The sequence below is a fragment of the Suricata suricatta genome, chromosome 3 (assembly GCF_006229205.1).
Source record: "Suricata suricatta isolate VVHF042 chromosome 3, meerkat_22Aug2017_6uvM2_HiC, whole genome shotgun sequence".
Lineage (NCBI taxonomy): Eukaryota > Metazoa > Chordata > Mammalia > Carnivora > Herpestidae > Suricata > Suricata suricatta.
Window position 1 is genome coordinate 96,003,053 of NC_043702.1, and position 11,540 is coordinate 96,014,592.

Sequence of the window (11,540 nt, forward strand, 5' to 3'; positions counted from 1 at the left end):
CAACAGTTACTGTCTCAGAGAGGAGACCAAAATTAACTATGTGTATGTAGTTGGTACATTGTGATGGAAATGGTACCTCATTTTTGTGGTCTTCCTCCAAAAACCATATGTCCAGTCTACTTCTGAGAAGCATATCAGATAAGGCCCAGCTGTGGGACGGTCTACAGAACTATTGATAAGTACTTATCAAACTTGTCCACAAGTTATCAAAAACAAAGAAAGCCTGAGAAGCAGTCATGGCCAGGAGGAGGCAAGGATGCATATTGACTAAGCACATGTGGTATCCTGGATGGAATCTTGAAATCGAAAAAATAGAGAAATCTGAAATAAGTACAGACTTTAGTTGGTAACAACATGTCAATTTTTGTTCATTCATTGTGACAAAAGTGTCATACCTGATTAAGAATAATAGAGGAAACTGCTGGCTACATAGGAATCTCTGCACTAACTTCACAATTTTTCTGCAAACCTAAACCATTCTAAAATTAAAAATTTCTTTAAAAACTACCACATGGGGCGCCTGTGTGGCTCAGTTGGTTAAGCATCTGACTTCAACTCAGGTCATTATCTCTCAGTTTGTTAAGTTCAAGCCTAGCATCGGGCTCTGTGCTGACAGATCAGAGCCTGGAGCCTGCTTTGGATTCTGTGTCTCCCTCCTTCTCTGTCCCTTCCCTGCTCATGCTCTGTCTCTCTCTCTCACAATAAATAAATGTTAAAAATAAATAAATAAATAATAAAAATACTGCATGGACATATCATTTCTCACAAGATGGGTTTTTACCTTTTGATCCCTCAAGTCCACTCCTAGGGATTCACTGTGAGACAGCACCAATTAAAAAAAAAACACACAAAACAAAACAAAACAAAAAAAACCATATTTCTACAAAGACTTTCACTGCAGTATACTTAAATTATTGGGGAGAAAAAACTAAATGTCTATCCAGAAGACAATGGTTGAATAAATGCATGTTATGCATAATAGAATAGTATGAATTTATGAGAATGAATGAAGACCTCTCTGAAATAACATTGGTTAAAAAGAACACAATGCAAAAGAGTGTATCTAGTTGGCTAGATCTTGTGTAATAAAGATAAGAAAATAAAGAAACCAACATTAATATTATTGTTAATAATAATTGTTCCCTCCCTTGGGCTATTCTGTTTTAGCAGAAAATAATTTTACAGTGGTGTGACATGGGGTTGGCAAATTGGGAACGGGAAAGGTAAACCCTGAGTGCTGGCTTACAGGAAGCAGAGTGGAAGTGGGAATTTGGAAGCCTCACTATTGAGTGTGCAGATTTCTATGTATTCACACTCAGGTGCTAATAGAACAAGTCAGGATTTCCTCAGCTTTGCTTGGTTTTCCCTAAAACTTTTCAGGTTCTCCTGTTCAGTAGTTAAACATCAGTCTTTCCACATCTTGGTATCTGGGCCGTTCCCAGGTCCTATAGAATGGGGAGAAAGAATCTTATGTTATGGAACTGCTTTTTATATACACTTATAATTAGCCCTTCTGATTTTAGCTTCACTCTTAACTCTGCTTTAACACACCAAAAGTTTGTAATTTCTGAGAATCTGTGACAAAACTAACTTGCTTCTTATAGTTTCTCCCTCGCAGGCTTACATATCACTGTTCTGGGACATCTAAGTCAGTTATTACTCATTCATTTGCTTTTTGGCAAATTGTTATCATTATATCCATTTTTCCTGTGCTTTTTTTACAACTGTAATTTTTTTTTCCTTTCTTGTTTATGGCTTTTCTTTTCATTCAATAGCATTTAAGGAAAAAAATAAATTCATATATTCAATCCAAATTATTTAACTGTCAGTCCTTAGGTTTGTTTTTAAATTTGCAATGTGCATTGGGTTTAAATTAACACCAAGCTGTGTTTTACTTGGCATGAATTTAGTTTCTTTTGCCAAATAGTTTAACTTTTTTTTCTTTCATAAAGTTAGTCAACAAAATATTTTCATTCAGTGAACAAATATTTGAGAATTTTCTGAAGATCAAGCATCATAGTGTAAATGCCTCCCAGGCAAAATTAAAATATCTGTCTTTTAAATGAAGTAGAACACTATTAAAGGGTTTCAAGTGCTGTTTCAATATGATAATGATTTCTGTTGAAAAGTGTATCATTTCAGCTGCTGTCTACAAAATGAGGAAGAAGGATGTAATAAACACAGCAGAGAGAGCAGATAAGGAAGTGGTTTCTGTAGTAGGAATACATGAAGAGAGTGGCTAGGACAAGAGCATTTTGGAATGTGAGATAAGGCAGATGGACTTATTTGCAAATATTTTGAAAGTAAAATTGCGAGCCTTATTGATTGGCTGCAAGGAATGACAGAAATGGAGGAAACAAGTACGATTTTTAATTTTCTGGCTCTATCAACTAGAGGGGTGAGGAAGACAACTAGCAAAATGAATGTATTCACAGGAATGGGAGTGAGAGGGAGGTACATTGCAAAGGCTGCATTTTATATGTGTTAAACTCAAGCCCTGGCTCGTGGCACTTTTGTGACATCATTAAAACACAACATTCACATTACTAGGACTCAGTTGCTTTCTGCTGTAAGTTTTCCTGGCTCTTAGACCAAACATGAGATGTGCAACCTTCTCATACGGGTTGAACAGAAAGACCCCCTTTGGATAAACAGAGTGTTAAAGAATCCTCAAAGAAAGCTTAGGATCCTAGTTTTTAAAGACATCAGTTATTGGGGTGCCTGGGTGGCTCAGTTGGTTGAGCGTCTGACTTCTGCTCAGGTCCAGATCAGGTTGGTGAGTTTGAGCCCCCTGTTGGACTCTGTCCTAACAGCTCAGAGCCTGTAGCCTGCTTCAAATTCTGTGTCTCCTTCTGTATCTCTACTCATCCCCTGCTCACACTGTCTCTCTCAAAAAATAAATAAAACATAAAAAAATTAATAGAACTATCATCTGAAGACAAGTGAGTGCCAGGTGCTCATGTGTTAGAGGTACTTTATCTTCTTAGGGTTTGAGCTGAGACGAAGCTCTGAGACTTTTTTTTTTTTTTTGGAACCCTGGTGGGTGAAAGGTGGGGGCACTGTCATTGAAAGCAGCTTGATATGTTCCTGTTTGTCCAAAGGTAGTAGCTTGAATTCACCATCTGAAACCCAGCTCCTGTCTGGAAATTGAGAAGTTCCACAAGAGAGAGGTTAAGTGCTCGGTGTAATGAAATATAAAGTTTGTCAGCCTACATGGAGACTGGCTTCCAGCTGGGAGCAAGGCACACTGGTGCAGTGCTGGGGCTGATGAATTCTGGGAGCAGTCACATCTGGGGCTCCATGTCAGTGTCCCTGAGTTGTGGTTTCCTTTGGTTCTTGCCAAATGTTCAGCAAATCTATACAGCACAGCCTCAGTTATGATCGTGGAACATTGAGAGAAAAATATATACTAAAGGTTGCAAACTATGGCCAGGCAGGTGGCATCAAAGGGTGAAGTGGGCCCACTCTACAGGCCGCTAGAGAATATAGAAAACTGGAGCCTGCCTTAAAGACAGCAGCTCGGATCATTCAACTACAAGTTACAGAAAATGCAACTAAATAGAGGCTCAAACAAATTATGGTTTATCTTCCTCTCCACAAATGTGGCTAGCTTTAAGTTTAATAACTCAAGGAAGTAAACACAAGATTTCTGTAATTCACCTGGCCTTTCCCTGATGGTCAAAAAATGGCTGCCACTGCACCAGCTTTCACAGTCATATTCCAGAGAGGAATGTAGGAGAAGCAACATGGATAAATGGCTAGGACCCCCCAACACCCTGGCCCTCAAATTTTATTGTCCACCTGTAGCTGCAAGGGAGGATGAGAAACAAAGCTCTTTAGGAATCTGTTAGAGAGGAAGAGGTAGAGCGTGGGCAAACAGCTGTGGTGTCACTGAGAAAATATTTTTCTAACTTTTTTTTTCTTACAAAAAGCCATATATCCAAATTTTTGCATGAAGTCTCTCAATTGTAACATGTCAACTAATTAAAAAAATTTTTGAACACTGACTGGGCCAAAGCCTTCATGTTGTCAGACTTAATTTGTCTTGAAGACCACCAATTTGGTCTACACCCACATTTAATCTTGAAGAAACCACAGTACTCTGATGAAAGATGGTTCTAGGCAGTGAGAGATACAAAGCAAAGAACATAAGAGTGTTCCAAAGTCAGGTAGCTGAGAGAGGTATCAACAGCCAGAACTGTAATGGACATGGTGAGTGGTTGACTCCCAACCCACATCCCACCCCAGAAGACTGATCCAAGCCACGCATGGCAATTCTGCCCCCTCTGTCTATGATTTATTAATTCAGGGTTGGATAGGACTAAACCACTTGGGGCCTCTGAACTGGGCAGGGTGATTGCTCAGGAGGCTTCTGGAAAAAGTTTCCTCATTTCCTAAAAAAGCCATACGAAGAGATAGTCTCTCTTCTCTGTAAAAGTCATTCTTTTCTGGAGGGCCATGAACAGACCAGAGTGGACTCTCACACCATAGTTTTCTGCCCTTGGTCTAGCCCCAAACCAATTGTAGAAATTTCATTTCCCTTTGCCAGTGATTGGCCTAGAAATAGGTATATATCCTAGCCCTAACCAATGAGGAAAAATCAGCTGGAGAGATTTTGTGAAATATTCTCTCCCACATAAGTAAGAATATCATGTAAGAACTAGACCCCCATACCCCCATCCTTTCTTCATATATTTGAATGTGATTCTGTGAAACGCTATACCAGCTAAGCCCTGGCAGCCATCTTGTGACCATAAGGGGAGAGCCAATCAAGAGGATCAGAGAGAAAAAGACCAACCCATCATTGTAGAGCTACTAAACTATCTCTGGGACAATCTTTCCCCAGACAGACATCTTATTACGTGAGAAAAACAAACTTCTATAACCCAACATAGTCCCACTGGTACATCAAGCAAGATGGCAGCCGAGAGGATCAGGCATCAAAGGAACCGCTGGGTCTCACGCAAACTTGTAAGGCTCTGTCTTTCTCTGTCTCTCAAAGTAGATAAACATTAAAAAACGTTTTAAAAAGACAGTTACATAGTCAAAGTGACCTTTAATGAAGATCAGTTTGAACACATTATCTCACATATTGAAAGATGGAATTATATAGCTCTATACACCATTGGAAAAGTTAGACAATGAAAATTAGGAAAAAATTTGGAGAAGAGAGAAAACCTTTGGAGGCACAATTGTGCTCATAGCCTAATGATTTTTTGTATATGTGACAGCAGAGATCCTGATGTGGGGCTCAAACCCATGAACCATGAGATCATGACCTGAGCCCAAGTCCAAGGCTTAACCAACTGAGCCACCTGGATACCCCAACATAGCCCAATTATTAATGAAAAACAAAACAAAACACTATACTAGATGACTAACTGCCCTAAGTTCTGTTTTCTATCAAACATTGTTAAGCTTATGAATTGGTTAAAAATACAAGTAATTTTATCAACAGATTCATTAAGTATGCAAATCTAAAGTGTTTATGGTATCTTTATTTATAATGGCATGATGAGTAAGGTAGCACATCTTGCAGAAAAATAATCATCCAAGAGTCTCCCAGGCTGAATGGCAGCTGGAGGAGAGAGAAGGCCTTTGAATTTTCATACAGTGTTTTTCCTCTCAAGCTTCAGAGGAATCACACATGAGTACAAATGTTCTATTAAAAAAAGATTTTTTTTCTTCTCATCAGTGCTTAGGTGATTGAGTTATATCAAATATTCAACAGTGAACAATGCAAAGGAGTTGTTGCTAGCTTTAGGCCATACTTACCTTTTTACAATAATCTTACTGGTCTAGCTTACTCATAGTTGAGTTTTTGATTATCTACTGAGTTAGATATGACTGAAAGATGAATAGGACACATGGCCTATATTCAAAGGGATTCTTATATCACCAAATTTTACTGCAACTACTCAGGTAGCCGCCGAACCTAGTGAAATGGAATTTAAATAGAGCAAGTCAGAAGACAAAGAAAGGCATTTTGCTGCAGCAGCTGATAGTTATTTACCTCCCAGAGTTTGACTAAGTTCTACTTAGTTTTCTCCTATGGGGAAATGCTAGCTTGTGGAAGTACATCAAACTTCCCCAAATAATGATCCTCCAACACACACACACACACACACACACACACACACACACACACACCACAAACATGCACATATACAATCATCGCCCTTTAAATCTCCTTGGCAACAGTGCGAGAAACAATCAGTGCTTCATGTAAAGCTGTGAGTGCTCATTCATGACACCGCCAGGTGTATTTATTTCCTGCAATGGATTTTCAGTGAAAATTCTGATTGTGATTGCAGCAATAAGCAGATATTGAGTGCAGCAATTTTTCATGAAAGTATTTTGCCGATTTTTGACATACTGTTCTCCAAAAAGTTTATGTCACTTTTACTTTTAAGTTGCAATCGAACCTTCTCAGGATGACACAAAAAAAACTAAACTGCAAAGCTTCACTGAGCAGCTAATAATTCTCCTGGTGGCACTTGGCACAGGACACTGTCACTTACTACTTGCAAAGTCAGTGTAAAAGACAATAAACAAACACATTTGTAAACCGAAAAGAAGAAGTCCAAAGGAGCACACAGAGGACTGCCTTTCTATTTCAAAATAGTACAAATATTTGTTTACCATAACAATCCCCTAAATATGAAGACACCAGATAACTGCATCTGTCTTAAAGAATGGAAAAATGCATATCTGTCCCTATGTTTCATGTTTGTATTTTATTTCCACTTTTGGGAAAAAATGGCAAAGTTCAAAGGAAAAGTGATTGTGTTCTTCACCAATAGTGAAAAAGAACAGAGGTGCATTGCCATAAATCCACTCCAGTATCACAAGGCAGCGGCAGATCCATTTGGGTGAAAGAAATGTTTTCATATCAGGTGGTGAAGTCAACTTCAGTCACTGCTTTCTGAACTTCCCCATCTCCCATTAATGAAGCCAATACTTGAAAAGAGGCTAGGATACTGTAATGAGGTAATTAGACAAGATGGTTCCTATTAACATAATGACTACTCCTGCAGGGATAGGTCTTCTCTCTTGTTTGTTTGCACTGTTAGAAGGCCTCTAGTGAATTGGGGAGGGTAGAGGGCTCCCAGTGAAGCAGTGAGATGTGGGCCCACAGCTGCCCTGGATTAGGTCCCCAGCTTGTCAGCCTGTATGTCCTCATCTATTAAATAGCCTCCTAGATGCTCCTCTCATTCTCACTTAATACAAGACTTATGTATTCTTTGAGTATTTCCCTGCCAACCTGTTGATGCTAGAAAAATATAGAGAGAAGAACCAAATTCCCCAAATATCTCAGTAGGTCTCATTTCTGTGACAAACATTACAGAAATGTTTGTACCTGCTGAACCTCACAAAGTGGCAAGAATCACAATAAGGGGCAGTGGGAACACCCACATGAAGGTAATATTGGCATCACACAGCAAATAACAGAATTTAAAACGTTGACTGGGGGGGAAAACACTTATTTATCTTATTTTCCCCCTTAATTCATGATGGCTACTTAGCAAGTGGGTGGAATTGAGCCAGGGAACAGTACATAGAAGCTTACCTCTTTCTTTCACCTTCCAAATGATTCAGTGGAAAACTGCAATTTACCAATGATCCTTCTTTATCAGGTGATATTTAATTCAGTTCTTGGTTTTATGAAGGAAAATAGACAAGTTAATATGACACATAATATGGTTATGTAGGGTAACATAATCACAGGAAGAACAGGACAGAGAAGAGGAGAAAATAGAAAACATATCACTCAGACCAAAAGATCAGAAAGGTTATAGTGCTAAAGGGACACTTGGGCTGAGTGTTGAGTGTAGAAGAGAAGGATAAGTAGAGAAAAGTTTGAGTACATTCCCTGCAGAAGAAACACCATTAAAAAAAATCACATGTTTTGTGAGAAAAACTCCTACCCAAATACTTGGCACAGAGCCTGGGAGAAAGTGAGCATATATTTAAAAACTCATGAATTAATCACCCACATATGGTAATCAGTTAAATCAACCCTACAAAGCAAAGTGTTGAGAAATTTTTGCATCCAGATCAGTCTCGCTCCTCAGGTCTGTGAGAGATGGCTTGCTGCTTAGGATAAGATCCGGTCTACGTGAAGTGAGGTCTCAGAGTTATTAACATGCTGCTACCATAGACTTTGACCTTCTCTAATCACAAGCCATGAATATAATATGTTGTGACACACATATATTCAGCAGAGATTTTCAAACCTGCAATGACATTTTAGTAAACAACCAAATATATATTAACAACTAAAACGTTCATGTTCCCTGACTGAAACATTTTGTTAAATTTTTCCTCCATCACAGTGACAGAATGAAAGTTCTAAGGAAGTCATAACCAATCAGTAAGCATACATCCAGAATTCTCAGAAAGAGAATGATCAGCACTGTCAAAACTATATCAGAACTATAACAAACTCTCAGAAAGATAGAATAAGAAAAAACCTTATTTACAATTTTATAAAAAATAATAAAATACCTTAGAATAAATTTAACCAAAAAGATGAACAGTGAAAATCATAACATTAGTGAAAGAAACTGAAAAGGACACAAGTAAATGAAAAGATATTCTGTGCTCAATGATTGGAAGAATTACTATTGTCAAAATATCTATACCACACAAAGAAATCTACAAATGGCAATGCAATCCCTATCAAAATTTCAATGGTGTTTTTTGCAGAAACAGAACAAACAATTTTTTATGAATATAATTTATGTCAAATTGGCTCACATACAATACCCAGTGCTCATCCCAACAAATGCCCTCCTTCCTCAATGCCCATAACCAATATCCCCCTCTCCCCCACCCTCCAAACACCCTCAGTTTGTTCTCTATTTTTAAGAGTCTCTTGTTCGCCTTTCTTCCTCTCTGTTTGTAATTTTTCTCCCTCCCTTCCCCCATGGTCTTCTGTTTAGCTTCTCAAGATCCACATATGAGTGAAAACATATGTTATCTGTCCTTCTCTGACTGACTTATTTCACTCAGCACAAGACCTTCCAATTCCATCCACACTGCTGCAAATGGCAGGATTTCATTCTTTCTCATTGACGTGTAGTACTCCATTGTATATATAAACCGTGTCTTCTTTTTCCATTAATCAGTTGATGGTCATTTAGGCTCTTTCCATTATTTGGCTATTGTTGAAAGCACTGCTATAAACATTGGGGTACATGTGCCTCTATGCATCAGGACTCCTGTGTCCCTTGGCTAAATTCCTAGTGCTACTGCTGGATCATAGGGGAGTTCTATTTTTAATATTTTGAGGAACCTCCACAGTGCAGAATAAATGATTCTAAAATTTGTTTGGAACCACAAAAGACCCCAAATAGACAAAGCACTCTTGTGTAAGGAGAAAGAGCTAGAGGAATCATGTTGCTTAATTTCAAACTATACTACAAAACCATAGTAATCAAAACATCATGGTATTGGTACAAAAACAGACACATAGGTCAATAGAACAGAGTAAAGAGCACAGAAATACAGCCCCAAATATATGGTCAAATAATTTATGACAAAGGAGACAAGAATACACAATGGGAAAATGACAGTCTTTTCAATAAATGGTGTTGGCAAAACAGGGCAGCCACATGCAAATGCATGAAAACTAAACCACTGTCTACACCATACACAAAAATTAATTCAAAATGGATTAAAGACTTGAATATAATACATGAAAGCATAAAATTTACAAAAGAAAAGATAGTAACCTCCTTGATATTGATTTTATCTATAATTTTTTGGATCTGAATTCAAAAGTAAAAATAAACATGTATGTTCTGCACAGCAAACAAAAAAAAATGAAAAGGCAACCTACTGAATAATAGAAAATATTTACAAAGCATATATCTGATAGGGGGTTCCTTCTAAAATAAATAAGGAACTCATACAACTCGATAGGAAAAAAGTCTGATTTAGAAATGAGAAGAATATCTGAATAGATTATTTTTCCGAAGAAGACATACAGATGGTCGACAGACACATACAAAGTTGATAAACATCATTAATTATCAGAAAAATGCAAGTCAAAACCACAATGATATATTACCTCACACCTAGGAGAAAGGCTGCAATCAATAAGACAAGAAATAACAAGTGTTGGTGAGGATGTGCAGACAAGGGAACCTTTGTGCACGGTTGGTGGGAATGTAAATTGGTACAGCCACCTGGCAAACAGCATGGAGGGTCCAGCAATTCCACTTCTGTGTATTTATCTCAAGAAAACAAAAATGCTAATTTGAAAAGATACATGCGGGGGCACCTGGGTGGCTCAGTTGGTTAAGTGTCTGACTTTAGCTCAGGTCATGATCTCACAGTTTGTGAGTTCAAGCCCTGTGCTGGGCTCTGTGCTGGCAGCTCAAGGCCTTGAGACTGGTTCGGATTCTGTGTTTCCATCTCTTTCTGCCCCTTACCCACTGGCACTCTGTCTCTCTCTCTCTCTCTTAATGTTTTAATAAACATTAAAATTTAAAAAGATATATTGAAAAGATATATGCACCCCCTTGTTCATGAAGCATAATTTACAATAGAAAAGAGATGAAAATAACCTAAGTGCCCATAAATGGGTGAATGGATAAAGACAATATGGTATACATATACAATGGAATACCATCAGCCATAAAAAGGAATGAAATCTTGCCATTTATAACAACATGAATAAGTCTTGAGGGCATTATGCTAAGTGAAATAAGCCAGACAGAGAAAGACAAATATTGTATGATCTCATTTATATGTGGAACCTACACAAGACAAAACAAACAAAAAACAAGCTCATAGACACAGAGAACAGACTGGTGGTTGCTTAAGATGGGAGTTTCAAGATGGGTGAGTGTTGCAGGGTGGGTGACATGGATGAAGAGGGTCAAAGGATACAAAACCTCAGTTATAAAATAAGTCGTGGGCTGTAATGCACAGCATGGCGGTCATAGTTAATAATACGGTGTTGCCCATCTGAAAGTTGCAGATGGTAGCTCTTAAACTTCATAGTCACAAGAAGAAAATAATGTGTAACTATGTATGGTGATGGCTATTAACTAGACTTACTTTGGTACAAGAAAAAGAATTTGTAACTACATATGGTGATGTATATTAACTAGACTTACTGTGGTAATCATTTCACAATATATACATGTCTAATCATCATGTTGTACTCCTGGAACTAATTAATGTTATAGTGATTTTGCATAAAAACCATATTTATTCATTAGTCATGTATCCCTGACTAATTGTGCTAATTGCTGGGTAGGATTCAAGAGAAATACATTTGTATTCTATCTTATTTTGAAATTTGTGGAGACAAAGGTTACAGACTAACAGAGCAGGATAGAATCAAATATGAAAATGTACGGTATAGAGAGTAAGAGTTGTCAGACCCAAGGGTTCAGTTTTGCTTTAATTTCCCTTGCCTTTGAGGATGTGTCAAGTAGGAGATTGCTGCGGTGGAGGTCTAGGAGGTTTTTCCCTACTTTCTCCTCAAGGGTTTTGATGGTTTCCTGTCTCACATTCAGGTCCTT

The 11,540-nt window shown here is 38.0% G+C and overlaps 1 long non-coding RNA gene across 2 annotated transcripts in view; it reads right to left on the minus strand.

Annotated features, from left to right (window-relative positions):
• Positions 1 to 5,508: 5,508 nt before the first annotated feature.
• The window catches only part of LOC115286536, a 15,706-nt gene continuing 9,674 nt past the window's right edge, over positions 5,509 to 11,540 (minus strand). Inside the window, exons 2-3 of one of the 2 annotated variants that reach the window (XR_003906113.1) lie at positions 7,571 to 7,655; positions 5,509 to 5,578 (exon numbers count right to left, since the gene is read on the minus strand). This is a non-coding gene — a long non-coding RNA (uncharacterized LOC115286536). Of the gene's footprint in view, positions 5,579 to 6,767; positions 6,981 to 7,570; positions 7,656 to 11,540 lie in introns of those variants that run through there. The other variant, XR_003906112.1, reaches the window with a different exon arrangement.